The 16,560-nt window shown below is 40.4% G+C and overlaps 1 protein-coding gene across 2 annotated transcripts in view; it reads right to left on the reverse strand.

Moving 5' to 3' along the window:
• LOC139368797 (IQ motif and SEC7 domain-containing protein 1-like) overlaps positions 1–16,560 on the reverse strand; it is a 242,159-nt gene that overhangs the window by 100,865 nt on the left and 124,734 nt on the right. The window lies entirely within an intron of this gene.

The following is a 16,560-nucleotide window of genomic DNA, read 5'->3' on the forward strand; positions in this document are numbered from 1 at the left end:
AGCCTGCAGCAAGGGCCCTCATTGGACAGACGGTCGATGGGGAGTGGCCACAATATTATCCACAACTGCACGAGTGTACACCCATGCTGTAATCAGAATAGGCAGAGGCTACAAGTGCTGTTGTTCAGGGAATAAAATCCTCAATGTTGCATATTTGAGCTTTAAACCGTCAAGGTCAAGGAGGTATTGCAGTGAACACAATGGCCCATGAATTGTATGAGAGAATGAAAATACTTGGTCTCTAAATGAAGCTATTCATGAAGTCATTGAATATCTAAGGTGTGAATGGTTATGTGTGAACAGGTGGTGTGAAAGGTATCGGCAGGAAAATGAAAACAGGATGTCAATTGAATTTGTATTCACGGAGTGGTTGGAGGTGACAGAGCAATGCCCTGGATCAAACAGCGGCATATCATCCTTATCATCAGCTGAGCATCAACTGAGATTTTACAAACATGGCTCCCCTAGACAAGCGCAGGTCTGTTCTCTGAGAGGCCGTGCCAGACTGTTGTACCACCCCGTCCCAGGGGCCATGGGAAACAGGGGTACGGATGAGGCCCGGGCCTATCATCATCTCATCATTATTCAACCCCCATCCATCACCATCCCCCATACCACCACACACACACACACACACACACACACACACACGCACACACACACACACACACACACACACACACACACACACACACACACACACACACACACACACACACACACACACACACACACACACACACACACACACACACACTAAAGTGCCCTGTTGATCTGGGCATTTAGCTCCTTCTCCCCCTGACTGGCAGTCATGGCATGCCCCCTTTCACACACTTCTAAGCACAATATGAGCTTCCTCTGTTACAGAAAGAACCAGCCAATGGCACCCAGAAAACACAACACAAAGAGACAGGCAGCAACACTGAACACCTATTGTGAACAGAGTGAGGAATTCATTCATCTGCAATCAATCAGTAGTCTGTCTCAAAGGCCTGGGTGCCCCATTTACAAACATCTGACAAAATTAATCAAAACCAACACAGACAGTTCAATTGTCTCTCTTCTTAATCATGATTTGTTCCTTGAATGCATAATACTGTATATTCTACTGAACTAATACAGTGGACTGTAAACAAGTGGGCTATTGCTTTACTGTTAAATTATGGAATGTTTTATTTAATATGAATTTACTAAACAATTGTGAAAGCAACATACTGAATTAGAGACACCACAAATGCACTAAGGTCTGGATAAAATGAATGGACATCAACGTTGGTTTTATGAACACAAATCCACAATGTTAACTGATAGCGATAGCCATGTTTGTTTTCTATTTATCCATCTCAATTCATTAATGTTTGTTGATTCACACAGACATATCCATTAGATCTTCTCTCTAATTGAAGTGAAGAGCACTAGCTACAGGCGTTAGTTTGTGTGGGTGGTAGTTCTTCTGTCTCTGTGATCACAAAACTGTAGAGCGTGTCTGAGGGGGTAGAGAGATGGGAGCATCCACTGGTCAAAACATTGGTCTGATTCTCACACACACACACACACACACACACACACACACACACACACACACACACACACACACACACACACACACACACACACACCTCTCTGGTGATATGTTATTCAGATGGATAACAGACAGAATCAGATAGCAAGAGACATACAGAGCCTTCAGAAAGTATTCATACCCCTTGACTTATTCAACATTTTGTTGTGTTACAGCCTAAATTCAAAATGTATTTAAAAAAAGTGCTCTCATCCATCTACACACAATACCCCACAATGACAAAGTAAAAACAGGTTTTAGAAATTGTTTATTGAAAATGAAATACAGAAATATTTAATTTACATATAGTACCAGTCAAAAGTTTGGACACACCTACTCATTCAAGGGTTTTTCTTTATTTTTACTATTTTCTACATTGTAGAATAATCGTGAAGAAAACTATGAAATAACACATATGAAATCATGTAGTAACCAAAAAAGGGTTAAACAAATCCAAATATATTTTATATTTGAGATTCTTCAAAGTAGTCACCCTTTGCCTTGATGACACCTTTGCACACTCTTGGCATTCTCTCAACCAGCTTCATGAGGTAGTCACCTGGAATGCATTTCAATTAACAGGTGTGCCTTGTTAAAAGTTAATTTGTGGAATTTATTTATGACTATGGGTAGTTACATATTTTTTAAATTTCCCAATGATGGAGACCTTTTTGAGATAATGAATTGTTTATTTTAAATTTTAAAGACATTTTATTTGCTCTTGGAAACTTTAAACACTGTAGAAATAGTTTTATACCTTTCCCCAGATATATACCTCATCACAATTCTGTCTTGGAGATCTACATACAGTTCCTTGGACTTCATGGTATAGTTTCTGCTCTGACATGCACTGTAAACTGTGGGACCTTATATAGACAGGTGTGTTCCTTTCTAAATCATATCCAAACAAGTGAATTGGCCACAGGTGGACTCCAATCAAGTTGTTATGATAAATCAAGAAGGATCAAAGGAAATTATAGCCCCTGAGCTCAGTTTGGATTGTCATATCAAAGGGTTGTGAATACTTATGTAAATTAGATATTTCTAGAGCTGACTCCATATAGTCGGCTGAATTATTTTGGGTCGAGCAGTAGCAAATACACTATATATACAAAAGTATGTGGACACCCCTTCAAATGAGTGGATTTGATTATTTCAGCCACACCCGTTGTTGACAGGTGTATAAAATTGAGCACACAGCCATGCAATCTCCATAGACGATCATTTGCAGTAAAATGGCCTTACTGAAGAGCTCAGTGACTTTCAACGTGGCACCGCCATAGGATGCTGCCTTTCCAACAAGTCAGTTCATCAAATTTCTGCCCTGCTAGAGCTGCCCCTGTCAACTGTAAGTGGAAATGTCTAGGAGCAACAAGGCTCAGCCGCAAAGTGGTAGGCCACACAAGCTCACAGAATGGGACCGGCGAGTGCTGAAGCGTGTCCTCGGTTGCAACTCTCACTACCGAGTTCCAAACTGCCTCTGGAAGCAACGTCAGCACAAAACTGTTTGTCAGGAGCTACATGAAATAGGTTTCCACCGCCGAGCAGCCACACACAAGCCTATGAGTGGTGTAAAGCTCGCCGCCATTGGATACTGGAGCTGTGTAAACGCATTCTCTGAATCCCGCTTCACCATCTGGCAGTCCGACAGACGTACCTGGGTTTGGCGGATGCCAAGAAAAAGATACCTGCCCGAATGCATAGTGCCAACTGTAAAGTTTGGTGGAGGAGAAATAATGGTCTGGGGCTGTTTTTCATGGTTCAGGCTCCTTACTTCCAGCGAAGGGAAATCATATTATTTTTTATACCTTTTTCTCCCCAATTTCGTGGTATCCAATTGGTAGTTACAATCTTGTCTCATCGCTGCAACTCCCGTATGGCCTCGGGAGAGGCGAAGGTCGAGAGCTGTGCGTCCTCCGAAACACAACCCAGCCAAGCCACACTGCTTCTTGACACAATGCCCGCTTAACACAGAAGCCAGTCGCACCAATGTGTTGGAGGAAATACCGTACACCTGGCGACCGTGTCAGAGTGCATTGCGCTCGGTCCGCCACAGGAGTCACTAGAGCGCAATGGGACAAGAACATCCCTACCGGCCAAACCCTCCCCTAACCTGGACGACGCTGGGCTAATTGTGCGACGCCCATTAGGTCTCACGGTCGCGACCGGCTGCAACAGCCTGGAGTCGAACCAGGATCTCTAGTGGCACGGCTAGCACTGCGATGAGAAATCTTAACACTACAGCATACAATGACATTCTAGACAATTGTGTGCTTCCAACTTTTGGGCAACAGTTTGAGGAAGGCTCTTTCCTGTTTCAGCATGACAATGCCCCAGTGCACAAAGCGAAGTTCATACAGAAATGGTTTGTCGAAATCGGTTTGTAAGAACTTGACTGGCCTGCACAGACCTTAATCCCATCGAACACCTTTGGGATGAATTGGAACGCCAACTGCGAGCCAGGCCTAATCACCCAACATCAGTGCCAAACCTCACTAATGCTCTTGTGGCTGAATGGAAGCAAGTCCCTGCAGCAATGTTCCAACATCTAGTGGAAAGCCTTCCCAGAAGAGTGAAGGATGTTATAGCAGCAAAGAGGGGACCAACACCATGTTAATGCCCATGATTTTGTAATGAGATGTTCGACAAGCAGGCATCCACATACTTTTGTAGTGGAAATATATATTTTTAAATGGCACACGAGACACTTGTCTGATTCATGCATGTCTCAGTGAACTAATCCATTACAGAGGCCACGGGATAGCACACCAGTATCACTAGTAGTACATTTGCCCTTAATTGGTTATGGTAATTTCTGTTAATGTATTCAATATATTATCATTAGTCTTTTACCGTTCTCATTTTCGAAGTGAACACTGTTTGCAGACCACACAACCTAGGCTACACTTGTGAGGAACAAGTTTAGGTTCATTTCATTCCATTTAAGACAGTTGTCAATTTATTCATTGTCTTTTATTTGTAGCGCTACTGTCAATCTTGAGTAAGGTCACCTGATTATACATAGAAGTAGACCTAGGCTACCTGGCCTACATGCAAATGTAGACCTATAAATATGGGGATCTGATATGATTTATGATTGTCTTAACTCACCACCACTGTGGCGCTTTTTAAACAAAATGTTTTCTTCACCTAAAACAGCAAGTAAACAAAGTCTGTTTTTACATCCATTGAGAATGACAATAGTTCCTCAAAGTAGCCTATTTGAAAAATATTTTGATAATCACTTGGGGTGAAAGGGGGAAAAATGTAATGCTCTGATCTGGGGGAAACGTCATAAAATAGGCCTACCTGATTACTTCTTATCCCTTGTGCAAATAGCCTACAGCTGTGTCTGTCTGGAGCTCACTAGAGTTGGAAACTCTGAGGGCCCAGAATATTTGATACAATGTTGTAAATTTGCTAGCAGAGCTTGAGGCCGGACCAATTAATAGTTGATACAATGTTTCAAGTTCGTTGCAGACAGGCCATGTGTAGCCAATGTGATTTATAGGATATTTATTTTTATCAGGATATTTTCTACCTGCAGGCTGCAATGTTTTTATTAGTTGGCTTTATGTAGGCTATTTTTATATAGTTGGCAATGACAATAGAAGTTGGCAATGGCAATAGAACCACATTATAATGATTGAGATACGAATACTATTATAAATTAAATGAAACTGTTACATGAAAATGTGCATATGAAAATCATAACTGCCACTCAGATCGGTAGAAATTGTAAGATAAATTGGCACTTCAAATGGAAAAAGTTGCCGACCCCTGGTGCAGCCCATTACCAGCAACTTCAGGAGCGTAATGGCAGAATCTGCGAAGACCAGCAGCAGATGGAGGACCAGGCTTAAAGCATCAGACAAGCACAGTAGTCTACATACTTCCGGCGCCGACAGAGATGGCCGCCTCGCTTCGCGTTCCTAGGAAACTATGCAGTATTTTGTTTTTTTATGTGTTATTTCATACATTGGTACCCCAGGTAATCTTAGGTTTCATTACATACAGTCGGGAGGAACTACTGAATATAAGAGCAACGTCTACTCACCATCATTACGACCAGGAATATGACTTTCCCGAGGCGGATCCTGTGTTTTGCCTTCCACCCAGAACAATGGATCGGATCCCAGCCGGAGAACCTGAACAACGTCGCCGTAAAAGGGGCAAACGAAGCGGTCAGGCCCAATGATAACCCTGAAGGAGCTACAAAGCTCCACAGCGGCGATTGGAGTATCCATCCATAGGACCACTTTAAGCCGTACACCCCACAGAGCTGAGCTGTACGGAAGAGTGGCCAGAAAAAAGGCATTGCTTAAAGAAAAAAATAAGCTAACACGTTTGGTGTTCGCCAAAAGGCATGTGGGAGACTACCCAAACATATGGAAGAAGGTACTCTGGTCAGATGAGACTAAAATTAAGCTTTTTGGCCATCAAGGAAAACACTTGTCTGGCACAAACCCAACACCTCTTATCACCCTGAGAACACCATCCCCACCGTGAAGCATGGCGTGGCAGCATTATGCTGTGGGGATGTTTTTCAGGGACTGGGAAACTGGTCAGAATTGAAGGAATGATGGATGGCACTAAATACAGTGCCTTGTGAAAGTATTCGGCCCCCTTGAACTTTGCGACCTTTTGCCACATTTCAGGCTTCAAACATAAAGATATAAAACTGTATTTTTTTGTAAAGAATCAACAACAAGTGGAACACAATCATGAAGTGGAATGACATTTATTGGATATTTCAAACTTTTTTAACAAATCAAAAACTGAAAAATTGGGCGTGCAAAATTATTCAGCCCCTTTACTTTCAGTGCAGCAAACTCTCTCCAGAAGTTCAGTGAGGATCTCTGAATGATCCAATGTTGACCTAAATGACTAATGATGATAAATACAATCCACCTGTGTGTAATCTTCACACAAAATACAGTTTTATATCTTTATGTTTGAAGCCTGAAATGTGGCAAAAGGTCGCAAAGTTCAAGGGGGCCGAATACTTTCGCAAGGCACTGTACAGGGAAATTCTTGACGGAAACCTGTTTCAGTCTTCCAGAGATTTGAGACTGGGACGGAGGTTCACCTTCCAGCAGGACAATGACCCTAAGCATACTGCTAAAGCAACACTTGAGAGGTATAAGGGGAAACATTAACATTTCTTGGAATGGCCTAGTCAAAGCCCAAACTCTGTGGTATGACTTAAAGATAGCTGTACACCAGCGGAACCCATCCAACTTGAAGGAGCTGGAGCAGTTTTGCTTTGAAGAATGGTCAAAAATCCCAGTGGCTAGATGTGCCAAGCTTATAGAGACATACCCCAAGAGACTTGCAGCTGTAATTGCTGAAAAGGTAGTTATGCACGCTCAAGTTTTCATTTAAAAAAATATCTTATTTCATGTTTGTTTCACACATTTTTTTTTGTATCTTTAAAGTGGTAGGCATGTTGTGTAAATCAAATTATACAAACCCATCCCCAAAAAATCTATTTTCATTCCAGGTTGTAAGGCAACATAATAGGAAACATGCCAAGGGGGGTGAATACTTTCGCAAGCCACTGTAAAGTCCCTGTTTAGGGGACATGTGTGTTTCTGGTCCAGCGTCCGACACACATTTAGTCCTGGTTCCCTTGGACACAGAGTATGGTTCCCTTGGACACAGAGTATGGTTCCCTTGGACACAGAGTATGGTTCCCTTGGACACAGAGTATGGTTCCCTTGGACACAGAGTATATTTTCTGAGCCCGTGTGACATAGATGTGAAATCTGAAACCACTTAAAGCTGGGATGTCCCTCCTACCATTTCATTCACTCTTCTGACTGTCCATCAACTCCTGGCTGAAAGCCACTGACAAAGAACATGGCTGCAATCGTTTCATCGTAGCGCAGCAGGAGAGTGGTTTCATCACGGTACATTCAGCACATTCAGAGATCGATTTATCTAAAATAATTCATAGATTTTAAACAAACACTTTCTGTTTGTCATAGACAGACAAGATGAATATGAGATGAAAGGCGAGTTCCTAACAAGTTCAGGAAGCCATGCTCTCTGAGATGTTCACAGGGATGGAGGAAGATGTTTTGACCAAGAAAGACCTTTAGAAAATATGCACATTTTCTCTAACACTAAACATACAAATATATATATTTTACAGTTATAAGGAAGGTGAAATCTTATAGTTAGTCGTTTTATAATGTGATTATACTATATTTAGAAATAATATAAGTAAATTAAACCCTTACTCATTCAGTTTTGTTGAATAGGAAATACATAATTAAATATTTCATTTTTATCATATTTGTACTGTGTACTTGAGCTTGTGTCCTCAAAAATGATTACACCTCAGCAATTTATAACTATTCTTACAAGAAAGGTGAGATTTTAAACTTTTTTGAGTATGCAGCCTTACTAATTATTGTTTATGGCCCTCGTGATAAATAATAACTTTTGTCGATTACGTAGACTACATTTTCGATTACATTTAACTGGATGAAAACCAATATTAACTAATTTTTTAGATACGGCACATCTCAAACTACTCCAGACTGACGGAACATAAAAAGGAGATTAACATAGAACATAGAAAGTCAGAACTCTTTGGTGGTTGAATGACGTCACTCACACCTCTGACCATCATTCTTTATGAGGCATAACCTTTATGACAAAGACATTACATTATCCCAGTAAGAGAACAGCTATCTCACTGCATAACCACCAAGTTTAAAGTCAAGGTCAAATTTCCAATGGATGGCATGGTGTTACATAAACAGTGCTGTGTATTCTGGAGACCAGCCAAAGACCCCAACATATTCTAAGAGCAAATGTGGAATCACAGCTGAAAGCATTTATCAGCGTCAGACAAATACTGCCTCTTTATGGCTATATCATCATTGTGCTGTATCAATATGAATCTGCTGGTCCAGCAAAATGAAAGTCGCTAAAGGGCACACAGTGGTATCAGTTGAGCCATCAATCAGAATAAATGTGCTTATACAGAGAGCTGCTTGACATGCTCCAGCACCGACTGCGGTCTGCTACTACAGACTGACATGGAGCATTATCGTAGTATGACCCTCACTCTACTTAACATTCCTAGTCAATCACTGATACCCAACCAGGTCAATCTCATCATGGCAGCCAGTTGTCCGCTAAGAGTGAGACTTGAATGTGAAGTCAAACAAATAAAGAGAAATGGCCCCGTCCAGCGCCCCGCCCCGTATGTCGAGAGGCAGCCTACCCTACATGTCAGCACTACAACATGGGGTAGGGTGACCCAGGAGAGGGGTCTGGCTTCAGGGGTGGAGGGGGAGATGAGAGATGAGAGTCAGTGGTCAATCTATAGAAGTTGAAATGCAACATGGTGGAATAAACTGTAAAGAGAATGTGTAAGAATAAAGCAGGGAGAAAGAAAGGGTGGGTTAAGGAGGGATAGAATGATGCAGTTAGAGGAAGGAACGAGGGGATGTGATTATGGATGGCTGCTACAGGTTTACGATGGCTAACTGTGAGCAGACTCTCATATTAATCATATAATGATGGTGTTTTCATCAGCCTGATCATTGCGAAACTAATGAACAAGGTGAAATAAGTGTGTCCCTGAACAGTGAAAGACAATTTGAATGGTCATGCCTTAGAATTTCACTCCCCCTAGTGGCAGCTAGCTAGCTGTAGTCTTCTGTCAAATGCGTACGGCAGTACACAACATTTCCTCCCCAATTTTATTCAATTCAGAAACATAATCACACACACAACATATACTAGAAAACAATATTTATTCATATCTCATTTCAATACAAGGATGCCCTGCAATTGAACCTTGACCTATGAGAGTGAAAACGATTCTCTCTGATGTATATACAGCATTGCTGAATTCATAAAGCTGTTTCTTCTGGAACACTTGAAGGTAATTCTTTATGATAATCCCAAGCCGTTTGCAAATATGAGCCACTGATGCATCAGAAAAGGCAATCATGTACTCAGTTGTATTTCTAAATCAGAAGAAATAGATGTGTATGCAAGTCCCCAATAGGGAAAGGGAAATCTAGTATAGAGGATTGTCTTAAATGTATTTTAGCTACATTACAGTATAGAAGGACAGGTGAGCACAGTAAAGGAGCAGTGAGGAGATCCATATAGATTCTTCAAAACAAAAACAAAAACATTTTAAGTGATAAGTAGGCATTGATCTGAAGCCGAAAAAAAAGTAAATTCACATGAGCATCACAATGCATACTTCACCCATGCTCTACCAAGGTATTCCAGCACACAGCTTTGACCTACTACAGTATCTATGTTGGCCTATTGTACTTACAACAATGTGTAGGCAGGTTGCTTAGGATTCAAACCTTCTCAAACAGCCTAATGCATATTCTTAGAGGTGCTCCCACAATAATGGGATTTGTACTGCATACAAGGTAATGTATTGTGTTCTTCCCACCCCACACGAAGACATTACCCCATTCCATGACCTTTTCAAGCTTTTTTTATTATCTGAAAGCAACCTTTGCTTTTATACTGACAACACCATCAGGCTTAATTGAGTGAGGTCCTCTACTCAGACAATTAATTCACACGTAAAACGGTCAACCAAATCGTTTCTAGTCATCTCTCCTCATTCCAAGCTTTTTCTTCTTTGGATTTTATATGGCGATTGGCAAATAACTTTCATAATAAGGTGAATTACCACAACAGACCTCATTTCATCTTTCAATCACCCACGTGGGTATAACCAATGAGGAGATGGCATGTGGGTATATACTTCTAAAAGCCTATGAGCAGATGGGAGAGGCAGGACTTGCGTCGCATTCTGCATCACAAATAGAAGCAACTTCTATTTTAGCGCCTGGCAATGCAATGATTGAATAACATGTATGTATACATTTATTTTGCAACGCTCGTGCACGGTTTGGGCAGCGTGCTCAAGTAATGATGGACTGTAGTTTCTCTTTGCTTATTTGAGCTGCTCTAGCCATAGTATGGACTTGGTCTTTTACCAAATAGGGCTATCTTCTGTATACCTTGTCACAACACAACTGATTGTCTCAAAAGCATTGAGAAGGAAAGAAATTCCACAAATTAACTTTTAACAAGGCACACCTGCTAATTGAAATGCATTCCAGGTGACTACAACATGAAACTGGTTGAGAGAATGTCAAGAGTGTGCAAAGCTGTCATCAAGGCTCCCGAGTGGCACAGACGCCTCTTGCACTGCATCTCAGTGCAAGAGGCGTCACTATATCCCTGGTCCGAATCCAGGCTGAATCACATCCGGACGTGATTGGGAGTCCCATGGGTTGGCGCACAATTGGCCCAGCATTGTCCGGGTTTGGCCGGAGTAGGCCGTCATTGTAAAGAATATGTTCTTAACTGACTTGCCTAGTTAAATAAAGGTTAAATTCAAGTAAAAATGTAAAAGGCAAAGGGCTATTTGAAAAATCTCTAATATATTTTGATTTGTTTAAAACTTTTTCGGTTAACACATGATTCCATATATGTTATTTCATAGTTTTGATGTCTTCACTATTATTCTACAATGTAGAAAATAGTCAAAATCAAGAAAATCCCTTGAATGAGTAGGTGTTCTAAAAATGTTGACTGGTAGTGTATGCACTATATCTTTAGATATAGCTCTATTGTAAATGTGTATTGTTGCAAAAATAAATATAAATACACACAAATGTAATGCTTTTCGACCTGTCCCCAAATTAATATAATTGGTTCAGAGTTTGTTTTGATATTTCAACCTGCGTGTCATTGATTGCATTTTGTGTGGGGGGACTAAATAAATTTGCGCACGATGATGATGACGTAGTTTGGGCATGGTGTAAGACACGAAGGTCAGTCAATAAGGAACATTTGAAGAACTTTGAAAGTTTCTTCAAGTGCAGTCGCAAAAACCATCAAGCGCTATGATGAAACTGGCTCTCATGAGGACCACCACAGGAATGGAAGACCCAGAGTTACCTCTGCTGCAGAGGATAAGTTCATTAGAGTTACCAGCCTCAGAAATTGCAGCCCAAATCAATGCTTCAGAGTTCAAGTAACATACACATGTCCACATCCACTGTTCAGAGGAGACTGTGAATCAGGCCTTCATGGTCGAATTGCTGCAAAGAAACCACTACTAAAGGACACCAATAAGAGAGACTTACTTGGGCCAAGAAACACTAATGGACATTAGAACGGTGGGAATCTGTCCTTTGGTCTGATGAGTCCAAATTGGAGATTTTTGGTTCCGATCGCCGTGTCTTTGTGAGACGCGGTGTGGGTGAACAGATGATCTCCGCATGTGTGGTTCCTACCGTAAAAGCATGGAGGAAGTGTGATGGTGTGATGGAGCTTTGCTGTTGAAACTGTCTGTGATTAATTTAGAATTCAAGGCACACTTAACCAGCATGGCTGCAACAGCATTCTGCAGCGATATGCCATCCCATCTGGTTTGGGCTTAGTGGGACTATCATTTGTTTTTCAACAGGACAATGACCCAACACACCTCCAGGCTGTGTAACTGACAACATCCAGGCTGACAACATGACCTGGCCTCCACAATCCCCCGACCCCAAACAAATTGAGATGGTTTTGGATGAGTCGGACCGCAGAGCAAAGGAAAAGCAGCCAAGTGCTCAGCATATGTGGGAACTCCTTCAAGACTGTTGGAAAATAATTTCAGGTGAAGCTGATTGAGAGAATGCCAAGCGTGTGCAAAACTGTCATCAAGTCAAAGGGTGGCTATTTGAAGAATCTCAAATATAAAATTTATTTTGATTTGTTTAACACTTTTTTGGTTACTACATGATTCCATGTGTGTTATTTCATAGTTTTGATGTCTTTACTATTATTCTACAATGTTGAAAATAGCAAAAATAAAGAAAAACCCTTGAATGAGTAGGTGTTCTAAAACTTTTGATCAGTAGTGTAAATATATAAATATTATTTGATATATTTATACTACCAATATTAAGTCCGTAAAGTCCATTATCCCTCTGAAGAGTATGAATTAGGCTGTTTGAGGTTTGAATCCTAAGCTACCTGCCTACACATTGCTGGAAGTACAATAGAACAACACAGCTACTGTAGTAGGTCAAATCTGTCTGCTGGAAAACATTGGTAGAGCATGGGTGAAGTAAGCATTGTGGTGTCATGTGAATTTCCTTCCTTTTTCGGCTTCAGACCAATGACTACTACTCACTTAATAAAGGAAAATTCCACCCAAAACCACTCATTCCTATAATTTACTGTGTTGCATAATACTAATATATGAGAACAATATATTTTTTTTAACAAATGTTTAATTTTGTCGTTATAATAAGATTGGAAGCAACATCTGAAAATCGTTGCTGAAATCTGTTGCTGCTCAAGTCGACTACAAAACCCACAATGCAATGCTTTCTCTATGGGCTGGCTGGCTAGCTAGCTAGCAAACGTAGCTACACACAATAATACCAAAGACAATATCAGCATGTGAAGTAGCTAGTTAGCTGTAAAATCGCCAAAACAAACTGCATTATAGATTTAGGAGTCTACAATCTCATAATGTTAAACCTGCAGATCGATGTGCCTCAGAGTGCCAGTCTGACATTCACAACCGCACCACCATGCAATGCACCTTGGACTGAAGAGGCAGGAAAATAGGAAAAATGTGTTACACACTCTGTTAAATTAATGAATTGCTGCCTGCTTGAACAGCAATAGCTCAGATACACATGAAAACATGAGATGACCCAGGGAATCGATAGAACATTTCTCAAAGATGCACAAAAACAAGAACCCAAAAATTATATTAATCACCTTCCGGTTCTTACACCAGAAGGTGATTATACAACATTATTATACAACATTATAAAGTGGGTTGCTCGAGCCCTGAATGCTGATTGGCTGACAGCCGTGGTAAATCAGGGGTATGACAAAACATTTATTTTTACTGCTCTAATTACGTAGGTAACCAGTTTATAATAGAAATTAGGCACCTCGGGGGTTTGACAAATGGCAACAGAATCAATGTAGTTATTAGTATTTATTTAATATTAACAGGTGATTTTCCAGATGGAACAAAATCTTGCTTAGGGACCCTAAAAGGCTAGAGCCGGCCCTGAGCATCTTAAGGCCAAGTTAATCGTTAGAACCTCAGTAGTAGCATCATTACATAAACCATAGTTAAAGTTGCACTTGAAAACACTTGGAATCAAACAGCTGCTTCAGACCACTAACAGAACAGGTAAGTGCGTTGTTAAATGCCCCCCCCCCATGTCACTTTATACAAAGACGATCTCCGATAAATATAGAATCACATGGTTTATCTGTCTCTCTGTGACAGCAATAACTTCAGAACAAAGTTGACTACAAATGCAAAGTTGCTAATATCTTTGCAATTGATACATACAAGTGACGTATAAAAAGATGCTTCAAATGAAAACCGAGATGGCTGTATTAAAATATAAACAGTAGGCTATAGGGCCATTTCAATACAGTGACTTCAGAAAGTTTTCATAACACTTGACTTATTTCACATTTTTGTTGTGTTACAGACAGAATTCTAAATGTATTACATATATTTCTTCTCAACTATCTACAAACAATACCCCATAATGACAGAGTGAAAACATGTTTAGACATTTCTGCACATTTATTGAAAATAAAATACAGAAATATCAAATTTACATAAGTATTCACACCCCTCTGTCAATACACGTTACAATCACCTTAAGCAGCGATTCCAGCGGAGTCTTTCTGGGAGAGTCTCTAAGAGCTTTGTACACCTGGATTATTTGCACATTCATCTTTCTAAAATTCTTCAAGCTCTGTCAAATTGGTTGTTGATCATTGCTAGACAGCCATTTTCAAGTCTTGCCATAGATTTTAAAGCCGATTTAAGTCCTAACTGTAACTTGGCTACTCAGGAACATTCAATATCGTCTTGGTAAGTAACTCCAGGGTATATTTGGCCTTGTGTTTTAGGGTATTGTCCTGCTGAAAGGTGAATTTGTCTCCCAGTGTCTGTTGGAAAGTGCACTGAACCAGGTTTTCCTCTAGGATTTTGCCTGTGCTTAGCTCAACAACAACAAAACTCCCTAGTCTTTTCCGACGACAAGCATACCCATAACATGATGCAGCTACCGCCATGCTTGAAAATATGAAGAGTGGTACTCAGTAATGTGTTGTTTAGGATTTGCCCCAAACATAACGCTTTGTATTCAGGACATGAAGTTAATTTATTTGCCACAGTTTTTGCAGTTTTACTTTATTGCCTTATTGAAAAAAGGATGCATTTTTTGGAATGTTTTTATTCTGTACAGGCTTCCTTCTTTTCAAACTGTCATTTAGGTTTGTATTGTGGAGTAACACCAACGTTGTTGATCCATCCTCAGTTTTCTCCTACCACAGCTATCTAACTGTTTTAAAGTCACCATTGGCCTCATAGTGAAATTCCTGAGCAGTTTCCTTCCTCTCCGACAACTGAGTTAGGAAGGATGACTGTACCTTTGTAGTGACTGGGTGTATTGATACACCATCCACCATGCTCAAAGGGATATTCCATCTACTAACAGGTGCCCTTCTTTGTGAGGCGTTGGAAAACCTCCCTGGATTTTGTGGTTGAATCTGTGTTTGAAATTCACTACTCCATTGAGGGATCTTACAGATAATTATGTGTGGGATACAGAGATGAGGTAGTCATTCAAAAATCATGTTAAGCACTATTATTGCACACAGAGTGAGTCCATGCAACTTATTATGTGACTTGTTTTGCAAAGTTTACTCCTGAATTGATTTAGGCTTGCCATAACAAAGGGGTTGAATACTTACTGACTCAAGACATTTCAGCTTTTAATTTGTAATTTATTTGTAAAAAAAATCTAAAAACATGACTCCACTTTGACATTATGGAGTACTGTGTGTAGTCCAGTGACACTACATCTCAATTTAATCCATTTAAAATTCAGGCTGTAAGAACAACATTTGGTAAAAGTCGAGTTCTATTTTGCTATTTGCAGGCTACTTAACATATTTCATGATGTAATGATGTGCCAAATCTGTGATTTTATTGGGTGAGCATTAGAATAAGCCACTTCAATATTTTCAGCCGTAAGTGGTAATATCTTTCTAGGAGCTGCTCCGTCGTCCGTATTGTGAAATAATTCTAACGTTAATGAAAGATTTGAATGGAGAAAACTGATCTTCCTTTCTTTCGATACATGCACCAAAAACACACAACTGTTTTCTCTGTGTGGTGTTGAGGAAAACACATATTACATATTTGGCCGTTGTAGGAAAGATACATTAAAACACAAGTTCATAACATAAGTTCCATCACTAACGGGAAACCGATACCTGGCCTCTCCACTGTTCTCTCTTCCATAGTTGCGTCGTCACACTCCCTGTCCCTACACTCAACGAGGACCAACAAACCCAAGGGCTCTTTTAAGAGACACCCAATTAATTAAAATAAGCACACACCGTATGGGTATGTGTGCAGGGGGGATTGTGTGTCGGAAAAGGGAGGGGGGTGTCAAAAACTATACCCCTTCTGGTGTGTGCATGTATTATACATTAGCCGCGTGACAGTTTTCCCAAAGTTACCAACGTTTGGTGCATCTAACTGGCTGTAATAGCAGCCAAGGACGTTCGCTAGCATATTTATTTGTGCTCTGATTACACGCAAGTGTCCAGGTCAGCAGTTTACACAGATGACTGTCTTTAGCCATATGAAAACCCGTCCATGTCAACATATACCTGGCTAGCTAGCTACCTTCCTTTTGCTTCTCATCCAACTGGTGTTAGCTAGCTAGCTACAGCTGCTAGCTTTCTACTAGCTAGCTGCTACTGAACAGTGCGATTCGGCTGAAATACTACAAAAAGGTAGCACATTGTTGGTTTTTATTAGGCAGAAATGTGCACGTGAGAGAGAAAGATTGTGAATTGAATTTAAAAAATGTTGCACCTACAAACTTGTTCAGTCCAAATGGATATAAGTCTAATGGTAATTTTATGGACGCTGTTGT

Source organism: Oncorhynchus clarkii, chromosome 16 (genome assembly GCF_045791955.1).
Source record: "Oncorhynchus clarkii lewisi isolate Uvic-CL-2024 chromosome 16, UVic_Ocla_1.0, whole genome shotgun sequence".
NCBI classification, from domain to species: Eukaryota; Metazoa; Chordata; class Actinopteri; order Salmoniformes; family Salmonidae; genus Oncorhynchus; species Oncorhynchus clarkii.